Here is a 26,412-nt window from a genome sequence, read left to right as displayed (position 1 = left end):
AAGTTTTTGCTAAAATGAAATAAAAATAAAAGAGATCACCAACTGTTTTATTTTTACTTGGCCCGCCGACCCGAAAAATTGGGAGCAAATAAAATAAAATAACTTCTTGGAAAAATTAAATTAGCTTTACATGATCATTAAAAAACAACTCGCAGACTTCATTTCCGAGTATTAAACCTATATCACGGGTTTCCCTTGTGATTGGAAGCTGACATTCGGCTATCCATCGGCATTCTCTACAGCTTTGTGATCGCCGAGCTGCTACGGCGACGTCATTGTCGACAACCCACGGAAATTTCCGTACGACTCCGTTACACAAATAACATTGCAGCTTGTTGGCCGAGGAGATTCGATTGCGGTGAGGATGTGCTAAAGCCCGGAGCCTGAACTCATCTATTCCACGACGCTCTGTGCTAAACATAGGCCCTGTGCATACTGTTGCAAAAATTCTAACTTGATTGTCTGCCAATTACATGTTAAGTTTTCGTCAACTATGCTTCAAAAGAAAGAAGAAATGCATTCTTCGACTAGTCTTAACGAATTCGCAAAACATATCCGCATTTCGAGCATCGATGCCCTGTTTTAGTATAACCATCAAGGGAGGTGACTCTGAATATCGTCTGCAATGGCGGCATCGTCAGCTGCTTGTTATTTTAAAGTGAAAACAATCCTCAACAAAACAGAAACATCGACAATCCAGGCCATCAACCATAACCAATCGTTGTCGGAGTTCGCATATGCTTATTTAGCGGACAAAGACGTCCATATCGAGCGTACGGCCGGGGATGATGCGGACACGGATTTAAACACGCCGTTCTGGGTTCGGAATGATTTCGGGTAAGTGGATTTTAAAAAATACACGTCTTTTCATTTAGAGAAATATTCCAGTAAAACTTTTTACAAAACGCAATTTATTGTCGGGATTAACAATGATGCAACGACTACGAGTTAATATTTCCCCAAATTAATGCGAGTTAGGCTGAGAGTGAGATGAATATACGGTACTGATGCTGAATACCGATGGGCTATGAATAACATTATTTAAAGTGACGAGTTTACGGACATTTGAATGGATTCATTTTTAATTTAAAAAAACCCATATAAAATAAGATGATGGAGCCATTTGATGTAAAACATGTTTCTATTTACATGTTTATCAAACTTCATGACAGATTTTGACTTGTGATTTGAATTTACACACTAACTGTGATGAGTCATGTGTCATATGAATATTGTTTTTACAAAATTCTTTTGTGAAAAGCTTTTGTTGTACAATGTATGTATATTAGAATAAACACTGACCATGATTCTTTGTATATGTTTGTGTATAGGCCGGTGGCCATTAGCACAATATATATATATATATATATATATATATATATATATATATATATATATATATATATATATATATATATATATATGCATGCATGTATATATATATATATATATATATATATATATATATATATATATATATATATATATATATATATATTTTTAGCGCATATATATATATGCATGCATGTATATATAAAATGAGAATATATTATTTTTGCTGATAGCATTTAATGTTATATCCTCAGTATACCAGGGGAATCTTGTTTATATGTTGACAAAATGTATATGTTACAATATTTATTCTAGTCAAAATACCAATAGTAAGGCTTTGGTACATCTCTTGTTATGACTACATAATTTTCTAACATCATTTTAGCTTGTCTGAGTTTTATAACATGTAATAAGAGATTAGACTGTGGAAGGTGGACTTGTATATGAATTGTGCCAACAGTAGTGAAATCTGGACGTCAATATTTGTTTCAATAGGTTTAAAAAACCGTTTACCATCTAGACAGTCTATTAAAATGTTTTTATGACTCAGTTAGTATGACAAGTACTTAACAATGCACTTCAGATAATGCAGAACTTTTTGTCTCTTATTCAGTAGCTTTTTACCTAAATGCTGTCAAACTTTCTCAGTGTACAGTTTTCTGTTTCATTCTTTGTACACTAACATATCTGAAGTGAAGTAAAATACTTTAATGTGTATGTATTGAATGTGTAGTCAACATTTATGACCAATCTGTTGGTTGATATTGTAGACCACTTTGTGAGAACTTGATGTCATTATGTTCAGTTATTTCACAAAGTCTGTAGTTATACTGCTACAATACTTACAATATACAGTATAACCTCACTTTGCGACCACCCTGGGGACCATTTACAACTGGTCTTATTATTGAGGTGGCCTAAATAACGACCTTAAATGAAAGAGAAAAATTTGGAAAATGGACTTGAACATTGTGTTCTTAATTTTGAGGTGGTCTTATTATTGAAGTGGTCTTTAAGGGAGGTTTTACTGTATCTGAAATAGCTGATGTTCGATGTCACCTTGAACTGCTACATAGAACATTAATTTTGAGTTGTTATGAATAAGAGAAAGTTTACCATTCACCATTGGTAAAAGTGCATTACAACCTAAGTAAAATCAAATAGTTTGCAATATTTGTTCGACTGCTGTTTAACTTGATGTTAGCGAGTATTTCATCTGAAATTTCATTCTTGTTTTACAAGTTCATGTTACAATAAGCCAAAACATGTTTCTTCATTCAATTTATTTTTGTACAATTCAATTGTTAATCCATTCCAAATCTTAATCTGGCTTCAATCTACAAGACTTGAAAATAAAGCATGTATTGAGCAAATTTGTGTTGTGAAGTAAAAAAGTGTTTTATTATACATTTCTGTGGTTATTATGGACACAAAACATGCATATACATGATATATAGCTCTATAAACAGGTATTTTGGGCTTAAAATGATATAAATGAAAATAAAATTTATGCTCCCTCTCGGTACTTTTATTTTTATTTTTTTGTACTACTGCTCACTTTTTCAGCTTTTATTTTTATTTTTATTTCGCCCCCTCGACTCAACATTTTTGAAAAAAATCTTGTAAATCAGATAATAAAAAAATGATGGCCTTATCGATGGTTATAACACCTTTAAGTGCAACTCCTTCATCAAGTTAATTAAAACCCCATTCAACACCATTTTATACATGCATTGAAATGAATAAACACCTTCTATTGGCTTCAGATCAAACAGTCACACTGTGTGATGTCACATAACTCACAGTTATACCCACGAGGATTTCGTGGAGAGCATGGATATTGTTATGCAGGATTAATGTGTCTGAGTAGTGTTTTCGATTGTAACTTAAGTATTGCACGTGAACTTTAATTCATCACATTAAATAGTTACCTGTATCATTGCATGTGTTTTTTTATTGTTCTATTGATGTTTCAATGATTATTACTGTACGATTGTTGCTTCATAAAGTCTATATTAAAAGTGTGGTACAAGTTTTAAAGTTTATTGGCGGATCGTTTTACAAACATGTCATGCCTGTGTTTTCTTAATCCCTTGATTGCCCTTGTTTTTTCTTTAATCCTCTGTTATATATATCACACTTCCTTTTCAACAGGCAATAACTGGTTTAGGATGGGTTGTAACTAATTCACTTGTCACAGTGATGTATACGGTTAGGTAATCTAGCCAGGCAAATACATTCTAAGGATAAAGATCAATAATCTTTGTCTGTGAGACTTAGTACATACATGCCATATCCCCCGGCGGGGGGAAAAATCCCCCGGATTTTCTACCCATCCCCTTGTCCCCCGCCGGGGGATTCATATCCCCTGGAATTAAAAAAAAAAAAAAAAAAAATTGCTTAAGGTTGACAATGGAAAGCATCAATAATATTATGAGTGTGAAATTCCACGAAAGTCCAAAAATTATTGTATTTGAGTGTATTTCTGTATTTATTCTTATATTATAAATGCAGATATTGCGCAAATTTTCGTCGCGTAAAAATCCCCTGGTGTTATATCAAAATCCCCTGGAATTCAGACCAAAATCCACTGGGAAGCCTCTCAGAAATATGGCATGTATGATAGTAACTGTAAAAGTCATAATCAATGTCCTTTGGGTGTCCGAAAATTAGGTAGTCACTACGCAAAATAATTTTTTTGCCTTCCTCACATGCTCGGCGTGTAGGTAGGGAGCAGCTTCCTGACAAAGTGGTATACTCCTCCCTTCTGAGTACAGGCTGGTGCCAAGCCCAGACGTGTCACCTTCTGGTATACCCGCTGAGACCAGTGGAAGCTATGTGTACAGCCCTTCACATCGGTGTTGGGAAATACTTCCCGGACTGCTTGCCATGCCGCAGCTTCAAAATATAGCATGAACCACTCCACAATTAGATCACCCAGCCGATCCCTCATCTCATGTCGGACGGCTACATAGTTATCTTTTGGTTCTGTTGGTCGTTACTAGTTTCTGGCGATGGAGGTTGACTGCTGGGGCGACGTTCTCAGGATTGGGAGGGTTTGGTCCATCTGTTTGCATGATTTAGGTTCACACGCATGCGCAATGCGCTGCGCGTGATGATCCCCCACGTGCAAGTGTGTGTACAAAATGAAAAAAATAATTTTAAACATTAATTAATGATAAAAGTTACTTATGTGTCTCGATAAGAACTTCAACTTTTGATTGCCTAGTGACAATAAATAGTTGAATTGCAGTACTTTCTTTATGAAGATCTAAACCGGAAACCGCTTCTCAACCAGTAGCTTGACGTTTAAATAACAATAAACATTACAAAAGTGGTTACTTTAATTTCGCTCTTTGCAGATAGGACAACCTGGCAGTCCCTCCCCCTTGGCGCAAGGCCAGACTAGCAGCCCTAGTGTGGATAAGTCATGGAAGAAGCGACTCACACAGAAAGATGTGCAACATGCTCAGAGGAACGTCATGGCTTGTGGAGTAGCAGTGTTTCTGCTTTATTTTGACATGTTGGTTTTTTATCTTCCTTTTCTTTTTTGTAAAACATTCATTTTATTAAAAGAAAAAGGTAGTCTAAAATAATAGACATATTATATGGGATTCTTATATTCCCTAACAAAACAGGTTGTCGTGAAGGATTTGCCATATAAAAAATCGTAGAAAAATCTGGCAACGTACAATTAGTTGAGAGTAGTAGGGATAAACAAGCCTGTATCCTTACACTAGTTTGTGGTGCAGTATTTTCAACAAGCTGGCTGGCGGGCTGCAAACTTTGTATACTGGTCTTCTTTGTTAACTGTTTCTTATTAATGAATGGATGTTTCATGAAAAATTAATCTTCAATGTACAGTCTTTATTTTTTTCTTTTAAAATGCCTCTCTGTTCACTTCAATGTGAGCATTGTTAAAGTGCAAAATCTTTGAACTTAGCCATAACCCGAAAACCATGTAAGATACGCAGATGAAACTTGGAACACATGTTGCAACAGACATACGAATACAACTATATACATGAAGGCATATAATTCGAGCTTTATTGATAATTGAGAAATGCTGTTTGACTTAAACTACTTAAACAACAACAGCAAAGCTTTGTTTTTCGATCCATGGCACTCTTGTTTCTTTAAAATGTTATATATGATAAATATGCAATAACGTACTGTGATCTTGTTTATGAAATCATTGAAATTTATATAACTTTACATTGACTGCATTTTGTTTATATCATATATAAGTTTCTAACCATATTTGCATATGTATGTACCTTTCTTCTTCAGGAACATTTTCTTTCTGAGTGCAGTACTGCAGATTGGCAGGACAGTCTTCTGGTATATAGGTACAGAAGTCATTGTAATGAGTCTTTTGTATGAACGAGCTTGAATTCTTAGATTATAAGTATTGCTGTTTAAAATCTAGAGTTTGAGCAAACCCAGTAAAGTTAACCAGTGAAGGGTTTGCGGGATTGTGCTTATTCCAACCACTGGGTACAGGATATTTTCTGTGGCTTTTCGACTAGCATTGGCATGGTAAAAAAAAATCGAAAAAACTTTCACTAGTACCTAAAAATCCATAAAACAGTCATCATATTAGACTTGAGTATAGAAGCTGAGGGTATTTTATTTGCTTATTACAAATAGCATGTATTTTTGTTTTCAATGTTTTACAAGTGCGTATTAAATGATGTTTGTGTGTAAATCATAATAGAGATAGATGATAACATATTTTATGAGTAATTTAATTCAGTATTGCTTTGCAAGAAAGCTGTTTTCGGGCATCTAAAAGATTAAAATTTATACAGATCATTCAGACAAAACCTTCTGATGAAAAAGGTAGCAGTCAATAAAAAAATCCTTTTCAAATGAAAAGGTGCACTGAACTATAATAAATTTCTGAACAGCGTTTTAAAGATGAATCAAATAAAACACTGGCACATCCACCATATTCTTCTGATGGTTTAAGCCCTGCCATGTTTATTTCAGAGGTGTCGTTAATTGTCATGCTAGTATTCAGTATTGTCTCCGATGTGTTCAAATGCCTCTCGTACTATGTCTTCAACAACAAATTGGAAGTCACTCAGATACAGAAGCGACTCCTTGGGGTCAAGGACAATGGTATGGTTAATGTTCAAGGTTGCGTAAAGTCTTTATGGTGTTTTCAAAATGTTGTGGTTAGTTTCTTAATCTCATGTTTTTCACCCAGTTCCATTTAGGGTGTTGGGGATGCTTTCGTATAGCATTAATTACTGCAGCATGTCTAAACAGGGCAATTATTCGTACACCCATATTTCTGTTTATGAAATATCACAGTAGATAAACAACACTTAATGTGTCTCTTCTATTTGTTACAGTAACTTACTGAGATATCGTAACCATTTAAAATAAAACTTCGAGGTGCGTGCGAAATTATTTCTATATATTACTAAAGAGCATGTACCATTCCAGCCTGTCGCCCATTCGCAGCTCTGCTCCATGGCAAGAATAGCCTGGTATTCTCCAGTAGTACTCCATCTAGCTCTCATACTGCTTATAGTCCGTCCAGGTATGGTCACTTGTAATTTTATGCACTCAAGCTTGTTCAATCACCCTCCTCGCAACTTAAAATACTAGTTGTCCTCTTAGCTGTCAAATAAGGGTCCTGTGTAACAGTTCTATACACTAGCAAATGTTAAATTACCAGAGTTACATTCTGTTTGTGTACTATGCCCCAAAACCTTCCATGACTGAAACCCTTATTGGGGATGGATAGACCAGTGCCATCATAGGATAAACATACACCCCTCAGCTAGCTCATGTGCTGCGTACCTTTCTTCCAAGTAATTGACTCATGAATGATGGTTGTTGTACAGTGAGGGTTGAGGTACATGCAGGCTTTTTACAATGTTCATACATGTAGTGTCTTAGAAATCTTTCTTTCTTTTTTTAAACAGTGCCGTTTTTGGTGTGAGGCGGTCACCTATGCTAAGAGTGGTAACCTTTGTTATTGTGGACTATTTCTGACGTTGATCATCAATTATCTGACAAAAATAAGAATTGAATTGATAAATCAAAGAGATGGTGACAGTTAAAATGAAAAAGAGGGATAGTTATGCACTTGGCTTTGTCATGAACTTGTGGTGTTCTTGGCATTGTCTTGAACTTGTGGTGTTCTTGGCATTGTCATGGACTTGTGATGCTCTTGGCGTTGTCTTGAACTTGTGATGCTCTTGGCATTGTCATTGACTTGTGATGTTCTTGGCATTGTCATGGACTTGTGATGCTCTTGGCGTTGTCATGGACTTGTGGTGCTCTGGGCATTGTCTTGAACTTGTGGTGTTCTTGGCATTGTCATGGACTTGTGATGCTCTTGGCGTTGTCTTGAACTTGTGATGCTCTTGGCATTGTCATGGACTTGTGATGTTCTTGGCATTGTCATGGACTTGTGATGCTCTTAGCATTGTCATGGACTTGTGATGCTCTTGGCGTTGTCTTGAACTTGTGATGCTCTTGGCATTGTCATGGACTTGTGGTGTTCTTGGCATTGTCATGGACTTGTGGTGTTCTTGGCATTGTCATGGACTTGTGGTGCTCTTGGCATTGTCATGGACTTGTGGTGCTCTTGGCATTGTCTTGGACTTTTGGTGCTCTTGGCATTGTCATTGACTTGTGGTGCTCTTGGCGTTGTCTTGGACTTGTGGTGCTCTTGGCATTGTCTTGGACTTGTGGTGCTCTTGGCGTTGTCTTGAACTTGTGATGCTCTTGGCATTGTCATGGACTTGTGATGCTCTTGGCATTGTCTTGAACTTGTGGTGTTCTTGGCATTGTCATGGACTTGTGGTGCTCTTGGCATTGTCATGGACTTGTGGTGCTCTTGGCATTGTCATGGACTTGTGATGTTCTTGGCGTTGTCATGGACTTGTGCTGTTCTTGGCGTTGTCATGGACTTGTGATGTTCTTGGCGTTGTCATGGACTTGTTGTGTTCTTGGCGTTGTCATGGACTTGTGATGTTCTTGGCGTTGTCATGGACTTGTGATGCTCTTGGCGTTGTCAAGGACTTGTGATGCTCTTGGCGTTGTCATGGACTTGTGATGCTCTTGGCGTTTTCTTGAACTTGTGATGTTTTTGGCATTGTCATGGACTTGTGATGTTCTTGGCGTTGTCATGGACTTGTTGTGTTTTTGGCGTTGTCATGAACTTGTGGTGTTTTTGGCGTTGTCATGGACTCTAGGTGTTCTAAGCGTAGTCATGGACTTGCAATGCTCTTGGCATTGTCATGGTCTTGCAATGGTCTTTGCATTGTCGGGGACTTGTGGTGTTCTTAGCGTTGTCAATTTTCTTTGTATTATTATTTGTTTAATCAACCGCATCAAATTTTCAGCGCCATCTGACAAGATGACAGACTTACAGTCCCTGTCAGTGTACCTAAAGGAGCAAGATGAGAAAGACTACAAGGCAGCTCTCGGTAAGTCCGCGGGTCATGAAGCCTTACTTTATATTGTTGCTTAGCTGTTTCCTTATTAATTCAGGCTTTAAAGTGGGCTCACTTTTACCTTCTTGGCTTGGAAAAGCCCTACTCTTTCCACTTTTTTGGTTGAATAATAGAATACAAGTGTTTTATAAAAATGCTCTTAGAATGGCCTAAAATGCGGGAAATGAAGCACTCAATTTCAAAATATTGGCATGCCACCAACTTCCCCTAGCTAGCCAGTTACTTTAAGATTTGTGCAAGTTCAACACAAAGATCTTTAGAATCTTGAAAAAAATGTAAATGTTTATCAACATAACACTGATGGAAATGTTCAGTAGTCATTACTTTCTTTTAAAAAAAGCTTTGTAGTTTTTGGTCACTTGAAAGCCTGTATTATGTACGATGCAGCGATGCATTTATTCTGCATATCATTTAGGGTTAGCATTATTTGATTTTAATGAAAATTGCCATTTGGCTGTCAATAACTGAATTATTATTAAAACCACTGCATTGAGATTTAAACTTGCAACTTTAAATATACCTTGTTTTAAGAAAATAATCCTTTAAAAATCCATAAAAACAATTGATTCTGAAAATCAAAAAACGATGCATTGGTTGATAAGATGGTCGCTTTATCACAGGTTGCCAGGACATGTCGCTGAACAGTTCATCATTCTGGAGTTACGGCCGTCCAAGCCTGGACCTGAGCCACGTGTTCCGTAATAACCAGTTCCAGCTCGCCAGTCAATCCCAACAGAGCCATAAGTCGTGGACGAATGATAGCGATTATTTGGGAGAAGAGGTAATATACAATTTCGAGACAGGGTTTTAGTGGGGACTATCTTTTATGAAGGATTATAAACTTTTGTGAACAAAGAGCTGTCAAGTCCATCTCAAGCTAATTGTTTAGTTTATTATAAAAGGCCACCAACCCAAAATACATAGAATACATCATAAATGCATTAATACTTGAGTCATGGAAATGCATCTGAGAGTAAAATCATAATTTTATGATACATAAATATTTAATTGGATTACTTCCCTTTAACTGTTAAATATTCTATAAAAGAGGCAAATTTGTGTAATATTTATAAATGGTTTGATTCCAAATGACTCTGGAATGCATTACATCTGTGCTTTTAGATAATCACTTGAAGACGTAATGTGAACGTCCATCAAATAAAAAGAAACATTGTATTCACAGTATAAAACAGTAATATCTCATTATCATGACATAGGAAATTCAATTATTGAATTGTCTCTTTGGTTGCATGTATGCACAAATAAGTCAATGAATCAGTAACTACTTGATTTATTGCATTGAAATATTATGCATATACTGCCCTTTTATTATTTGACTCAGGCATGCTGGTTAAGGTTTTTCATGTTAAGTAGATATAACAGTAATCCACGCCTGTTTCACTAAAACTTTGCAATCCTTAAACTTAAAAGCGGCAGAGTTGTCCAGTGTGATGTCTTTCTGACAGCTCTTGTTTAAGATTAAACTTCCAACTTATCTTTAGCTTATGAGTTGTTTCCAAGACAATTCTGGACAAACAGAAGTACCATGTATTCACAAACAGATTTAGTTTTAACATATATACCACAGACAGGTAAACTGGACTAACGGGTAATTTATTAAATATGAACCAAAACTGGCTGAAATTGGCCGTATAGCAAAAATTAATTGAGGAAGTTACATTTTCTGCATCGAATATAAAAAACCCAGCTGATATAATTATCTTTAAATTGTATAGATTACTGCGGATCACTAGTGTGTCAATGAAACTTTCCGTTTAGTAAAGATTTGAAGGTTAACAACTTTGTTTCTTAAAGCAGAAGTTCCGTATGATAGGCCAAATATTTACGTTGTGGTTTTGATTTCTTGTGTGGTCAATTTTATGATGGGACTGTCCCTTTTATCCGCTTATACAACTTTGTCCTCCCTATTTCCTTGCATATAGATATGTTTCAACTACTTGAAATGTACTAGTTGCATGTTTCAGGTCTGGAGGACTCTGGGAGTGACAGATGACCTGTTCCTCTGGATTGAGCGCCTCAGAAAGGTCTGTATCACAAGAGCAATGATTCTTCTTTATATTGACACTCACTTGATCTCAGTTTAAGGCCACTAGCCAAAGGTACAAATATAAACATAATACATATTATGAGAGGCATAAATATATGTTGCTTCTTAATCGCAGGCTTGGACCATTCTGTTACAAGGTAGAACTCATTTCTCCTGACCTCCATGTTTGCATTTATTTAAGAAATAAAAAAAACTTTCTTTATTGGCTATTTTCCAAATTGCAGACTAGAAAATCACTGAATCATCCCAGACTAAAAGTAGAAAAAGAAACTGATTGTATTCATTTAATCCCTGTGAACAACATTGTGGAGATGTGGATTTTATTAGGTACTCTGAAATAACCTTGGTATCGCTGTCAGCCTAGTTATTGTCAGTGTTTTAGTGTCAAAACTTTTAACTTTCAAGATTCTCAAATGAAACTTGATACACATGTTGCCAGAAACAATATGCACATATTAGCAATTTGCCATCATAATATTCATCAAAGGCAGCTCTGTCAAACAAAAGTCTACAGTTGGGTGAAGTAAAAAGGAGGTAGGGGCCATTAAAGGGCAGCATGGCTCTCATCCCTCCTATTTAGGCATAGCTGGATCACTGGCAAACAATATGCACATAAATAGCAAAGAACATCACTCTTGTTTCAATACTTATTAAGTTATGCCCCTTGTTCAAGTGAAAAAAGAGCAAAAGGAACAAGTTTTGGCGTTAACCTGCACTATATATCTTCGTGCCACACAGCTGCTTTTAAATTAAGTTGTATGAAGATGCCCAAGGGTACAATTCAGTACAAGATTTGGAGAAGACCACTCTAACCTTAATATGATGGTCCCCTATCTAGATTGTACGTCCAATCAGGAGTACCTGGTCAAGAGGATTAAGGGTAGGCATCTTTTCTACTCTTGGCCATCGTGATACATATACCTAACCTCAATATGATGGTCCCCTATCTATCAAGAGGATTAAAGCTAGACATCTAATGTACTGTTGGCCATCGTGATACATATACCTAAACTCAATATGATGATACCTTATCTATCAATAGGATAAAGTGTAGCCATCTATTCTTCTGTTTAGCTCAGTGGGCTATAATGCGAAAATAAATTCATAAAACACATCATATAGGATAAATACCATTGTACATTTTCAGAGTTGGGAAGTGATGGGTGTGTCAGCGAGTTCTTGTGGAATCGAGGTGGTGGTGGGGGCCAGTATGGGAAACCATGGAGCGAACATTTGCCCACAGATACTCAGGTGAGAACTTCAACTCCATTCAGGTTAGAACATTTACTTGGTCTGGTTCCCTCGGTTGAAAAATCTTCACTTTGGACAGAACTTTCACTCGGATGAGAACCTTTCCTTGGGTGAGAACATTCACTCGGATGAGAACCTTCACTTTGGTGAGAATTTTCGCTCGGATAAAAACTATCACTCAGTGAGAGCTTTCACTCAGATGAGAACATTCACTTGGGTCTGAACCTTCACTTTGGTGAGAAGTTTTGCTCGGATGAGAACCTTCACTTGGGTGTAAACTTTAACTCGGATGAAAGCTCGTTTTTTTGCCAGGTTTTAAAAAGGGCAGTGTGCTGTATGAAGGGACAGGGTGCTTAGGGTGGAAAGGGAATATTGTATTGGACTGTGTTGAACCTTAATATTATGAATTTGACAAAAACAGTTAGAATTGTGTTTACGTAAACAGTTTCAGAAGCTCCAACTACCATAGATACCAAGTGTGGATATATTTATTAGCATAAAATAAGCTTTTTAACAGAATAAAGCAATTACTTTATTATCTATAGCATTCAATTCTGAAGGCAGAAGGGTACCCAAGTTGGTCTCCATGAGGACAGGCTGCAACACTAATATCTTTTAAGTTAAAACCTAACTTTTATACAATTTTTTTCCAGTTTGTGATGCACATGTTCTGCACATACCTGGATTCTAGGCTTCCCCGGGCCTAAGGTATCCCAATGGCCACTTCCTCAAGACTCAAGATAAACCTAGTAAGGATATGTAGCCTTAGATACTTTTTATAACACTTGACAACCAGGTTCATCAATGTGTTTTGAAATGTCGAACAACTCATCATTTTCCACTTGTTAAATCATTAATATAGTAGTAGTATCTGATTTTTTTTTTATTATTTTATGTTTTCAAAGTTAGAAAAGCACAAAAATGCCAATATAGTTACATTGTAAATATGATGTTGTTATGGTCGAACATGTAATTATGTCATAATGTGTATATACCTTCTCTAAATAAAGATATTATTATTATTATTATTATTATTATTATTATTATAGGACAAACATTTTCTTTTCATCATTTCAAGAGAGTAATAATGCTGTAAATTAGCATTCAATTTTATAAATTCCTCACAAGTTCTTCGTTTTGTTATTCAAACAGTACACTATGGAAATATTGCGATATATCACAGTGCTTTTTTCCCATCAATACCCATCCTTTGTGGTAACCAATGTTTACCAATGTCAGTTATATATTAAGTGTGTCTCATAAAGTCAAATGCTTGATTGCTCAACTTGCTCATTTTCTATAATAAAATAGTTTTGTTAGTACCGTAATTAAGAAAATTTTTATAAAAATACTTTTTTTTCTATCTTGAAATGAAATATGTTGTTAAAATGCCATGGTGCCCATTATTTCAGACCTGGAGAAGGAAAACTTACTTCTATACCAGACCAGCATTAACCCACCACATTTCCAAGTGGTCATTAGAGACACTGTGTTCAACCTGCCCAAGGTATTCTATAGCTTATTAGTTTGTCCTATTATATTTTTTATTATTTTCATCTTCTTTCGAAGATAAAAAGTTTGGTACTGTTATAGATTCGGTGTAATTTTCTGTATAGTCAATTTTGTATATTTGATATTCAAATGAAACTTGGTACACATGCTGCAAAAGATAGCTTGTATTGCAAGGTACATAACTCTGACTTTGTTATTTGTAGAGCTATGCCACATTTTCACTAATAAACAGCAACAGGTCATCATTGGTGTCCGCTCCGCTGCACTCTTGTTTAATATTTGTAGAGCTATGCCACATTTTCACTAATAAACAGCAACAGGTCAGCATTGGTGTCCGCTCCGCTGCACTCATGTTTGATATTTAAATCATTCCCAATATTTATACACCTTTTTGGAGGTGAATGGCCATGTGTATATGATATATATATTTACTGTTACAGTTCAGCTACTGCTTGTCCTTGTAATGTCATTATGAGTTTGAAGGAGATATAATGGAATCATGCTGTTGGTTATTCGGATGGTCTGTTGTAAAATGTATGTGGCTCAAAATAATTGACATTTTAAGATGAAATGTTTTAAAACTTTTCACACATTCAGTGTTCAAAATCTGAATTCATTCAGGAGGCCTTGGTGCAATTGTTCAAGCCTAGTTGAAATGTAAGGTTTTTGGGTTGTTGGGAATGTTGATCAAAATGAGTTATTACAATGGCTGCCTATGCTACCCATGAAAGGTACTAGTGCCTTACATATTTAACCATTAGCCATTGTGACTTGTTAAAAATGTATGTGCCCTTTCACTTGATGTAAACCAGTACTAGCTCTTTCTGTTTTGTGGAGGGAATAGGTTGTCCTGAAATTAGGCACACACAAGGGTTTGGGAATAACAAGGGCCTGACATATAATTTGTGAGGCAGAGGTGTTCCTCTTGTCTTACAAGTTTCTTAATGTTTTGAGAGTTACTTCCCTTTGTTTATTCAGATCACAGGAGATTGTTTTTCAAATTTCCCCGAGGTATTTTATTCACAATTTCCACAAATTGTTAAATTTGGAGTTTTGAATCTAGCAAAATAATTAAACTTATGCCTATCCAGTGCTTATGATAAAATAGTAGTGTCTGACCATCCTACAAATACATGTATCTTTAAGACTGAGCAAAAATTGCCTAACATCAATAATGTGATAAAGTACGTTCAGCAATTAAGAATAATCTACAATGTGTAATGATTGTTACTGAAACCTGTTCAGTATTCAAGGTACAATAGAGACGTCTGGCCAGCCTATCTTTAAAATTGAGTGATATTGCTTAACATAAATAATGTGATAAAGTACGTTCAGCAATAAAAATAATTTACAATGTGTAATGATTGTTACTCAGGGTGAGGAATCACATGACTTCAACGGGGTTCTCACATGTGTCACAACGGTTCAAAACTGATGTTAACAAGCAAGAAAGTGACCGTAATTCATAAATAACCTTTTTTAGAGAAAAGATAGGAAAATATTTCTTAGCCTATAAAATACTATGATATTTTCTGCTTCTACACGTGTGAAATACTTTAGATTTGCTTGTATCGATGCAATCCTTGGCCAAAATTTCAACTCGACAGAATTTTGTAGAACGATGCAACGCTGTGTGCGCCGTGATTCTTTGTTTTGTACATATGTCTTAGTTATAAGTAATAGTTAATAAATCAGACATGCGTTAAAAAGTTAGTTTTGCCAATTACTTTCATAAAACGAACTATTCGTTAAATGTTTTTATATTTGTTTTCAATAAATATCCAATTTTCAAGAACTGCTGTTGTAAACGTGAATGTTATATGTGCTGCCTTTAACGTGAAATTCTTCTCATCTAAATAAAGCCGACTATGTTTATTCGGTATGCTTAACAAACGTATCATTACATGCTTATTTTATTCCATTTTATACTTTGTATTGCTCTCTTAATTATGACGAGAATGTATACAACCCAAAACTCTTACTCATGGTATGAATTTACATCAATTTGATCGATTTGAAAATGTTTAATTTATGTTGCCTGAAGGGAGACGTCCAAATACCCATTGTCCCTCTGTAGTTTCACCAAAAGTTTACAAAGATAAATGGATGAAGTAATAAATACAATAAAATGGAAGGCAAAATACACTTCAGCCAAACCCGTCCCATGTACATTCCAAAGTGAGAGAAATTCAAAAGCCAAGAAATGATTACATTTAATAACAAAATCGCCATTCCTAAGGTTAATCATAAAACTGCCCACACTCCAGTTAAATCCCTTGCTTCGAAAATGGTCAAAATATATTTATCAAGAAGAAATCAGGAAATAATAAAAAGCACTGACAAAGAAATTGACTACCATGAATATGACTTTCCCTCGTAAGATGATAATTTGTATCTTGCATGGCCTTTCGTGTAAGAAAGGTTCATCCCAACCCGAGCCTAGTGTGTTATGCGAAAACAAGGTTTACAAAGTTTTCACATTTCAAATAATACCATATGACAATGTTTCTATTGTGCTACAGACGACGGTCTTCAACAAGGGAGGCACTTTTGTGATGACAATAGAAGAGTAGTTCATTACGGGTATTTTTTATCTTTAGCCATGAGCACCATAAGGATGTCCAGCATGGCTAAATATTTTATCTACTTTTCATCTGGGGGGGGGGGGGCTTTGACGCCATAGAATAATATATCACCAACCAGACATTAGATGTGGAATCAAAAGACAGTTTCATAGTTTATTCAAATGCATATAGCCAGACCATAGGCTCATGAACATACATATGTACATCAATGTATTCATAATATATAGAATTAAATGCACTTCCATCAATCGATCGTAGGCCACAATATATATTAATAAACATACACTTATTTATACTGACAAGGTACTGTCGAAACACAAATTGAACATAGACAGTACACATAGAATATCATATAACCATAGGGAGGTGACAGTGGTTACAAATGTTACTTAAATGAGTCGTTAACATCATTATAAATATAACAGGGACTCTCAATTTAAAAGCCTTGTGGATAAACAAATGCTAATTTCCTTTGAATAGTCTTATTTGTATTTGTAAAAATTCAACAAATTTAGTCTATTTAAATAGTATTATGTATGTATTGTCTTCTTAAATAACTAAATAAAGTACATTTAAACAAGAAATGAAATTCATCTACTATTTTATGGCAAACTTGACTTTTCCTTTCATATACAGATATAGGAGTAGGTTTGTGTCATCTACCGGCCTCAATTTCTCAAAATTTCCTCAATTTGACGGGAGTCTAGGTCTCGTCACTGCTTTCCTAAATTTAACTATATATTAACAACACAAAAATGGCTGCAACTTACAGTCTGCGAATAATACAAATGTTTTGGCTCTAGATAAATTATTAAATTCAGCAAACCAATTATGTACATAAAATCTTTTGCTCTCTGTTACAGTTCACATATAAATTTATATTAAAAACACAAACACTTTGAAATAAACATACATCATAAAATCATAGTGATTGTAATAAATCTATAAGAACTTTTGCCCATGACTAACAATTTGGCAATCTTTCTAAATCTGTATACGATTTTCTTTAAACAGCTTTAACATATTTAATATCATCACATTGTAAAATCTTTAAAAAATAATTAATCACATTTACAATTCCTATAATTAGTAATGGTATTCTACCAAGTTCTCCATACACAAAATTGTTCTGAGTTTGGGTTTTAACACCCAGTATTTTTTCACAGAACTTTAAATAATCTCTTTCTAACTTAATGCTATCAAACAAAGATAAATAATAGCATGTTGCTATACCAGGAAATTTTATTAGGTCTGAATTAAGCTTGTAAAAAGTCTTCATAGCCTGTCCTGACCAATTGTCAAACGTTGTGCTAAATGACCCACCAGTGCTTATTACTATTCCTAGATAAGTAAATTTATTCACAATTTCAAACTCAAGCCCTTGATACAAACAAAATTAAATTTTGCCTAATGTTTCAGCCTTTTTTAAAAATTATAACCTTTGTTTTATTTGCATTTACACTAATACTTATGTGAAAAACGTTCTGTCTATATCAGTAATCTTTTAACAACAACAGGTCATTTTGTAACCCACTTTCAGATTCTGATAAAATAGACTGCCCTAAATATGTTTCCTTTTTGAAAAAAAAACTATTACAGTGTTTTAAAAAACTTTGATAGATTTGTCATTTGTGTACACATTTCCGATGTATAATGTTTTCAAAGTTGTACGAAGGCCATGCCAAACAACAATGATATAAGATTATATTGATGTCAACAACAACATGACTTTACTTATGTAAAATTCAAACATATATCAAATAAATTGTTATTGCATCCACTACATTCATAACTTAAAAGTGTTGAATTTTTACATTATGAGCGCGACGTTTTGAATCATTTCACTCAAAGGGTTTGGCTTTTATCATGAAAAAGAAATAAGTAGTTTATAATGACGTCACATACAAATAAAATTGATCCAACCAGCAAAATATGTAATCATTTATTTCTTCTATTCAATAGTTTAATGATTAATTGTACATTAACACGTAGTTCAATCATTTCTTGACTGTTGACTTTCTTTTACCGGGGATGTACATGGAACGGAGTTGGCTGGAGTATATCTTGTCTTCAATTTAAATGTATTTATCACTGCATCAATTAAATTTATCCATCTTTTGTCAACATTTGGTGAAACATATGAGGGTTGACTCCGTCTCTTATAGAGGGACAAGGGATAATTTGGACGTATCACCATGACGGCCAACCTAGAACATAAATTTAACATCTTAAAATCGATCAAATGGATTGGATATACATTCATTTCATGAAAGAAATATCATTTGGAATAATAGTTCAATGTTGAATGCATTATCGTCACAGTTGAGAGAGTAATTCAAACTACTTATTTAATAAAATAAGCCTGTTATAAGAAGAATTTACAGCAGCATATTTAAAATTCACGTTAACAACAGCCTTTCTTGAAATACCGATATTTATTTTAAGAACTAAAATAAATTTTACAAACAATTCGTTTAATGGATGAAATGAACAAAATTAACATTTTAACACATGTATGAGTTCTTAGATATTACTAATTACTAAGAAATGTTTACAAAACAACGACTCACGGCGCACACAGCGTTGCATCGTTCTACAAAATTCCGTCGAGTTGGAATTTTGGCCAAGGATTCCATCATTAAAATGCAAGCAAATCCAAAATATTTCACACTTGTAGAAGCAGAAAATAGCATAGTGAACGTCTTTTGCTGTGTGCGCCGTGAGTCTTTGTTTTGTATACATTTCTTAGTCCTTCATTTAAATTAAAGGAAATTTCCAGTATAAGTGTGTGATATGAAATGTCCTTGTGTACGGTTAGACATTTGGTGCAACTCAATTAAATTATTGACTACGGCCACACCAAATTGATGTTTTGTTCCGCGTTCTGAATGAATTGCAGAACAGAAGGAATACCATCACCCATTCGGTGGCTTTTTGCATGTGTGATAAATTCTCATATTTTATAATTAATGAAACAATGAAATATTTCCCACCCATCATTCTTCAACATTTATGCATCAGTCAATTGTCAAGACCTGGGGTATAGCAGGGGAAATGGGCCCTGTTTTTACCTTCCAAGTGGGCTGGCTGTACTGAGTGAATGCGTAGGTATTGTTTTTGTGCCTAAAAAAGCGGGGAATGGGCCTAACCTAGGTTGTCCCTAGGGTGCGGGGGCATTTGGCGGGGCTTTTCCCAGCAGTTTGTCTGTGCAGAGCGGGGATTTTACCTGGGATTGTCTTGACTGAAAGTCAAAGTCCCCCTATTCATAGGACCTTTTTTTCTTTACTTTACGACAAGGCCCCTCTACAGTATATTATAGTCCATTAAAGTAATATTTTTTTTAAAAATTTGATAACTTAGCAACTAGGTAAAGTAAACTGTAATGAGCTTTTGAAACCAACCTACATACTTATAAATCAAAATTGCTATTTTATGGTCTTCCCTGAATAAACCCAAAATGTTACTTTTGTTTTGATAAATTCGAACTGTATTTACATGTAAGAACAAATTTTCTAAAAATTCTCTATTTGCCAAAATAGGGCCGACAGGTAAAAAAGTTGCTATTCGTGACCAAAAAAATACTGCTAAATAGTGAGTATTCATTTATCGTTCGTTCAGCAAAGAAGATGCAATGGCATAATAGTGGATAATCTGACAGACAAATATCGTCATGAGTTTAATGTAAAAAAAAGATTACCTTTGGAATAGACAATTTTCTTGATTACCGGACATGTGTTTCCGGTCATGTGACCTGTTCTGGAAAAAATCGTCTTACAACCCCCATCATGTAAGATGAGTCACGCGCAACAACGCCCCACTTCTTATTTCTTTTATTGTATGGTTTATGAAAAGTATATTATGCAATTTCAATAAAAAGCGCAATCAAAAATATAAGTATACAATACTTTTAATTAAAAATGAAAATAATAATCCTAAAAGCACGATTTTTAAAGGATCCATTTGACGTCAATGGTGATTTAAAATTACTGCTCTTTATGACGTCAGTACACAACGTCGCACATGCTTTTTGGTGAAATGTACAAAAGTGCATTTTTTAGGTCAATTTTTCCACAAATTCATAATTTTAGGTATGCCAAAAAATATATCAATCATGTTTTTCCGGTCCGGATCGAAAAATTTGACCCTCGGCCACGCTGCGTGACCGGTTACTCGGCAAGCCTCGTTACCGGCTTACGCATGTGCCCTTGGGTCGGTTTTTTCTACCCATACCGGAAACACGTGATAGATACTTATAATCTATAAAAAAAAAAGGCAGAGCAAATTGCTTATATTGAAGTAGTATTAATAATGCCTTAGATCGAGCAGTGGATATAACTTCAATGGTGATTAGGAAACCATTGCCACAGTAAGCGATTCACATCCATGGAACTTCTCAGATAGAACAGTGCTTATGAACTTGTTTATTAAATTTTTCATTTGTTGTTGTATTGAAACTGAGACAATTAAAGGAAAAACATCATTGCTGATTTTTTAAAAACAAATCTTCCTACATTCAAATATTTAATTTGTTAGTTGAACTAAGGTTAATATTGATTAGAGATTGCTTCAGTTGGATTTGAACCAACCAGGTTTTGAAATAACTCAGTTTATATGCAGTGTACAGTAATGAAATTTCACACAAAAGTTCCTGAGGGTATCTATATAGGCATCTAGTTTCCAAAAGGATTTTATCAAGGTTTGTGTAATTTGAATTTTATTTAAATCTAAAAAAAATGACATTTCATTTTTTTTCAAAGATTTGCCTGCCCCTGGCTAAATGCTTAAATTCTTGGTCTTTGGACTGTTGTCTGCAACTTCAAAACCTGACTTTAGGGAACAGGACACATTTTTCTGATATTTTAGCCAGTTTGACTGCAATATAAGTTGCATTTATCAATAATTTAGGTAAAAAATACATTATTCCCATTTAATACCTGGTAGTTATTTGTTAATTTGTTTTAATTCATGGATAGATTTATTGAAGAGTGTCATGGAAAGCTGAAACTTTTCAGTACACAACATGCAAATTAAGAATTAACTGTGTGGGACGGCTTTGTGAACAAAAACGCTAGGCGGCTATGGTAAGTTGCGTTATGATATCCTTGGGACCCCCCCTCAGATACACAATGCAATTCGTGTTTCACTGACAGGGATGATAAAATTCCGGATTAATTTAAGGCCTCACGGATCGATTTTGAGATTAATGTAAATCCGTTGAGTTTTTCTGGGGGGGGGGGGGGGGGGAGGTACAGGGGGAGCGATTCGAGCTCAGTTCGAACAATATGGGTACGAAAAGTGAGTTTTCTGGAAGTGTAAAGCCGGAAATTAACGAACCTATTTACGTCTTGGCAATCGAGCTATATGATTGGTTAAGATAGCATCCGATAATTACGGAAATTACAGATGGGACTAGAAGACAGTATCCGGATGGTCGTATCCTGATATGACAGACGACGAAGACGAATAAACGGGTATTGGAAAATGGAAAAAAACGACACCACCAACCTCTAAAAACATCGATTCGTCGATTTAAGGGCATATTTGCCATTTATTTTGAAGAGAAATTCCCGAAACGTTTCTTTTTAAGTTGATAGAAAGTGATCAAACTGAGAATGAATTTTGCGCTATAGCATTATTTCGGACATCCCGATTCGGATTGTGTCATAGTAATCGATTTTTAGCTCACCTGTCACTTTGTGACATGGTGAGCTTTTATGATCGCCTTTTGTCCGACGTCTGTCGGGCGGCGTGCGTCGTCCGTCAACAATTTACTTAAAAGACATCTCCTCCTTAACCGCTTGGCCAATATTAATAAAACTTCATAGGGATGTTCCTTGGGTGGTCTTCTATCAAAGTTGTTCAAAGAATTCAATTCCATGCAGAACTCTGGTTGCCATGGCAAACAAAAGGAAAAACTTTAAAAATCTTCTTCTCCCAAACCACAAGGCTAAGGCCGTTGATATATGGTAGGTAGGATCACCAAATGGTCCTCTACCAAGATTGTTCAAATTATGGCCCTGGGGTCAAAATTGGCCCCGCCCCGGGGTGTTATGGGTTTTCTCTATATGTTTTTAGTGAAAACTTAAAAAATCTTCTCCTCTGAACTTACTTGGCCTAGAGCTTAGATATTTGGCATGATTCATCGTCTAGTGGACCTCTACAAAGTTTGTTCAAATTATGGCCCTGGGGTCAAAATTGGCCCCGCCCCGGGGGGTCATGGGTTTTCTCTATATGTTTATAGTGAAAACCTTAAAAAATCTTCGTCTCTGAACTTACTTGGCCTAGAGCTTAGATTTTTGGCATGATTCATCGTCTAGTGGACCTCTACAAAGTTTGTTCAAATTATGGCCCTTGGGTCAAAATTGGCCCCGCCCCGGGGGGTCATGGGTTTTCTCTATATGTTTATAGTGAAAACTTCAAAAATCTTCTCCTCTTAACTTACATGGCCTAGAGCTTAGATATTTGGCATGATTCATCGTCTAGTGGACCTCTACAAAGTTTGTTCAAATTATGGCCCTGGGGTCAAAATTGGCCCCGCCCCGGGGGGTCATGGGTATTCTCTATATGTTTAGAGTTAAAACTTCAAAAATCTTCTCCTCTAAACTTACTTGGACTAAAGCTTAGATATTTGGCATGATTCATCGTCTAGTGGACCTTTACAAAGATTGTTCAAATTATGGCCTTGGGGTCAAAATTGGCCCCGCCCCGGGAGGTCATGGGTTTTCTCTATTTGTTTTTAGTGAAAACTTCAAAAATCTTCTCCTCTGAACTTACTTGGCCTAGAGCTTAGATTTTTGGCATGATTCATCGTCTAGTGGACCTCTACAAAGTTTGTTCAAATTATGGCCCTTGAGTCAAAATTGGCCCCGCCCCGGGGGGTCATGGGTTTTCTCTATATGTTTATAGTGAAAACTTAAAAAATCTTCTCCTCTGAACTTACATGGCCTAGAGCTTAGATATTTGGCATGATTCATCGTCTAGTGGACCTCTACAAAGTTTGTTCAAATTATGGCCCTGTTCAAATTATGGCCCTGGGGTCAAAATTGGCCCCGCCCCGGGGGGTCATGGGTATTCTCTATATGTTTATAGTTAAAATTTCAAAAATCTTCTCCTCTGAACTTACTTGGACTAGAGCTTAGATATTTGGCATAATTCATCGTCTAGTGGACCTTTACAAAGATTGTTCAAATTATGGCCTTGGGGTCAAAATTGGCCCAGCCCCGGGGGGTCATGGGTATACTTGATATGTTTATAGTTAAAACTTCAAAAATCTTCTCCTCTTAACTTACTTGGACTAGAGCTTAGATATTTGGCATGATTCATTGTCTAGTGGACCTCTACAAAGTTTGTTCAAATTATGGCCCTGGGGTCAAAATTGGCCCCGCCCCTGGGGGTCATGGGTTTTCTCTATATGTTTATAATAAAAAAAATAAAAAATCTCCTCTGAACTTACATTGCTTAGAGCTTAGATATTTGGCATGATTCATCGTCTAGTGGACCTCTACAAAGATTGTTCAAATTATGGCCTTGGGGTCAAAATTGGCCCCGCCCCGGGGGGTTAGGGTATTCTCTATATGTTTATAGTTAAAACTTAAAAAATCTTCTCCTCTGTTACTTGGCCTAGAGCTTAGATTTTTGGCATGATTCATCGTCTAGTGGACCTCTACAAAGTTTGTTCAAATTATGGCCCTGGGGTCAAAATTGGCTCCGCCCCGGGGGGTCATGGGTTTTCTCTATATGTTTATAGTGAAAACTTAAAAAATCTTCTCCTCTGAACTTACATGGCCTAGAGCTTAGATATTTGGCATGATTCATCGTCTAGTGGACCTCTACAAAGATTGTTCAAATTATGGCCCTGGGGTCAAAATTGGCCCCGCCCCGGGGGTCATGGGTATTCTCTATATGTTTAGAGTTAAAACTTCAAAAATCTTCTCCTCTGAACTTACTTGGACTAGAGCTTAGATATTTGGCATGATTCATCGTCTAGTGGACCTTTACAAAGATTGTTCAAATTATGGCCTTGGGGTCAAAATTGGCCCCGCCCCGGGGGTCATGGGTTTTCTCTATATGTTTATAGTGAAAACTTAAAAAATCTTCTCCTTTGAACTTACTTGGCCTAGAGCTTAGATTTTTGGCATGATTCATCGTCTAGTGGACCTCTACAAAGTTTGATCAAATTATGGCCCTTGGGTCAAAATTGGCCCCGCCCCGGGGGGTCATGGGTTTTCTCTATATGTTTATAGTGAAAACTTAAAAAATCTTCTCCTCTGAACTTACATGGCCTAGAGCTTAGATATTTGGCATGATTCATCGTCTAGTGGACCTCTACAAAGTTTGTTCAAATTATGGCCCTGGGGTCAAAATTGGCCCCGCCCCGGGGGATCATGGGTATTCTCTATATGTTTAGAGTTAATACTTAAAAAATCTTCTCCTCTGAACTTACTTGGACTAGAGCTTAGATATTTGGCATGATTCATCGTCTAGTGGACCTCTACAAAGATTAACAAATTATGGCCTTGGGGTCAAAATTGGCCCAGCCCCGGGGGGTCATGGGTATACTTGATATGTTTATAGTTAAAACTTCAAAAATCTTCTCCTCTTAACATACTTGGACTAGAGCTTAGATATTTGGCATGATTCATCGTCTAGTGGACCTCTACAAAGTTTGTTCAAATTATGGCCCTGTGGTCAAAATTGGCCCCGCCCCTGGGGGGTCATGGGTTTTCTCTACATGTTTATAGTAAAAAAAATCAAAAATCTACTCTGAACTTACATTGCTTAGAGCTTAGATATTTGGCATGATTCATCGTCTAGTGGACCTCTACAAAGTTTGTTCAAATTATGGCCCTTGGGTCAAAATCGGCCCCGCCCCGGGGGGTCATGGGTTTTCTCTATATGTTTATAGTGAAAACCTTAAAAAATCTTCGTCTCTGAACTTACTTGGCCTAGAGCTTAGATTTTTGGCATGATTCATCGTCTAGTGGACCTCTACAAAGTTTGTTCAAAATATGGCCCTTGGGTCAAAATTGGCCCCGCCCCGGGGGGTCATGGGTTTTCTCTATATGTTTATAGTGAAAACTTAAAAAATCTTCTCCTCTGAACTTACATGGCCTAGAGCTTAGATATTTGCCATGATTCATCGTCTAGTGGACCTCTACAAAGTTTGTTCAAATTATGGCCCTGGGGTCAAAATTGGCCCCGCCCCGGGGGGTCATGGGTATTCTCTATATGTTTAGAGTTAAAACTTCAAAAATCTTCTCCTCTGAACTTACTTGGACTAGAGCTAAGATATTTGGCATGATTCATCGTCTAGTGGACCTCTACAAAGTTTGTTCAAATTATGGCCCTGGGGTCAAAATTGGCCCCGCCCCGGGGGGTCATGGGTTTTCTCTATATGTTTATAGAGAAAACCTTAAAAAATCTTCTCCTCTGAACTTACTTGGACTAGAGCTTAGATATTTGGCATGATTCATCGTCTAGTGGACCTTTACATAGATTGTTCAAATAATGGCCTTGGGGTCAAAATTGGCCCCGCCCCGGGGGTCATGGGTTTTCTCTATATGTTTATAATAAAAAAAATCAAAAATCTCCTCTGAACTTACGTTACTTAGAGCTTAGATATTTGGCATGATTCATCGTCTAGTGGACCTCTACAAAGTTTGTTCAAATTATGGCCCTGGGGTCAAAATTGGCTCCGCCCCGGGGGGTCATGGGTTTTCTCTATATGTTTATAGAGAAAACCTTAAAAAATCTTCTCCTCTGAACTTACTTGGCCTAGAGCTTAGATATTTGGCATGATTCATCGTCTAATGGACCTCTACAAAGTTTGTTCAAATTATGGCCCTTGGGTCAAAATTGGCCCCGCCCCGGGGGGTCATGAGTTTTCTCTATATGTTTATAGTGAAAACTTAAAAAATCTTCTCCTCTGAACTTACTTGGACTAGAGCTTAGATATTTGGCATGATTCATCGTCTAGTGGACCTCTACAAATTTGTTCAAATTATGGCCCTTGGGTCAAAATTGGCCCCGCCCCTGGGGGGTCATGGGTTTTCTCTATATGTTTATAGTAAAAAAAATCAAAAATCTCCTCTGAACTTACGTTGCTTAGAGCTTAGATATTTGGCATGATTCATCGTCTAGTGGACCTCTACAAAGATTGTTCAAATTATGGCCTTGGGGTCAAAAT

The 26,412-nt window shown here is 36.1% G+C and overlaps 1 pseudogene; it reads left to right on the top strand.

Annotated features, from left to right (window-relative positions):
* Nucleotides 1-26,412, top strand: part of LOC128215517 (transmembrane protein 209-like) — a 36,571-nt pseudogene that overhangs the window by 1,555 nt on the left and 8,604 nt on the right.

Source organism: Mya arenaria, chromosome 2, assembly GCF_026914265.1.
Source record: "Mya arenaria isolate MELC-2E11 chromosome 2, ASM2691426v1".
Taxonomy (NCBI): Eukaryota; Metazoa; Mollusca; class Bivalvia; order Myida; family Myidae; genus Mya; species Mya arenaria.
The sequence above is the reverse complement of the archived record's forward strand: the minus strand, read 5'-3'. Positions and strand labels throughout refer to the sequence as shown.